Genomic DNA, 1,538 nt, shown 5'->3' with positions numbered 1-1,538 from the left:
TCGTTGTGACGGCCCATTATACAATATTCTACACTTTTAAGCCTTGGTGATTGCATTCTTTTTTTTGTTGTTTCCTTGTTCTGCCATATACAAATGTTGTGCTTATCACCCAGAATTTAAGTGTAATATCAAGATCTTGTGAATTACATGAGTCGATGACATAAAACTTATTTAAGTCTTCTTGTGTGACCCAAAATGCATCAAATTCTTGAATGTATAATTGTACCCATAGAAACTCCACTAATAAATAAATGCTATTGCCAATTTTTTCAAAACATCATGCATCTTCAAAAGCGAATATCTAAATAATTACCAAAAGCTTTATATTATCAAATTCATCATTCAGAAAAATAAAAACTAAAAAGCTAAAATTCTCATAGACAACAAAAACATAAAAAAAGAAAGAGAATAAAGATGATACAAACTTAAGATAAGGTGACAAAAGAAAAGCCAATGGTCCTCTTCCTTTACTCTTTATGGTTTTTATCTCGGATTCGGATTTTNCGCTGGTCGAGGATTTTGTGAAGCCTGTCTTCGAGTACGAATCCACCATAGCCCCAATAGACTTCTCAAATATTATTAAGTTTGTCCAGTTTGAAAATCCATTTGTTAAGCTCATGGAGCCTCTATCTGTACCTCCCTATATTTATCTTGAAACATGTTGTAAGAATTCACCTCTTCTTCTTGGAGTTTAAGTTTGAATGATAAGTTTTTTGTTTGTCAAAAAAAAAACAGTATCTTTCAGTTCTTTTTGACATCTTTTTATATTCAACCCTGTAATGGGCTTTTTGGACCTTATAATGGGCTTTTCCATGTATATGAAGTAGGCTCATGTGACCTTAAGTCACTAAACAGAGATAAACAAGTCGACGTGGCAACAAAGGTCGAAAAAGTTAGAGAGAAGCACGGGAAGCGTTATTCTCTACATCAGATACACTCTAGTTCCAAAAAGACTACCACTTTTTTTACTGCGTTGACTCTATTTGCTCAAATTTATTGGATAAAATACTTTACTACACACTCTTACAATACACCTACACACAGCTGATTAATTTGGACAAAACAAAGATTTTTTTTTGTAGAAAAAAATAAATGAGAGTTTCTGAGCTCTGTATAAAATCCCTTAAACCCTACTCTTTGTCTTCATCCTCTCACTGCCTCTCTTTTTTCACTTTACTGCTCACTCTCACTTCGCTAAAACCCTAATTTCGCGATTTCCCTTCTCTGAGGTTTGTTTCATCTCTTTAGTGTCTTTCATAGCTTCAGAAATGGCTTTGATTTTGATGATCTTTTGTAGATTCTTTTGTGGTCTGATTGAAATGGAATTTGATTTAGTTATGGCTTTTCTTGATTTAGTTTTTTTTTCTTTCTTTCTGGGTTTTGTATGTTTTTTGTGTGCAGATATCAAGAAATGGCTTTTTGCAACAAACTTAGTGGTATTTTGAGACAAGGTGTTTCTCACAGCTCAAATGTTCCAGTGACATCTATGCTTGGCTCTCTCCGTTACATGTCCACTAAGCTTTTTGTTGGTGGTAATG

This window comes from Camelina sativa, chromosome 1 (genome assembly GCF_000633955.1).
Source record: "Camelina sativa cultivar DH55 chromosome 1, Cs, whole genome shotgun sequence".
Classification (NCBI taxonomy): domain Eukaryota; kingdom Viridiplantae; phylum Streptophyta; class Magnoliopsida; order Brassicales; family Brassicaceae; genus Camelina; species Camelina sativa.
The sequence above is the reverse complement of the archived record's forward strand: the minus strand, read 5'-3'. Positions refer to the sequence as shown.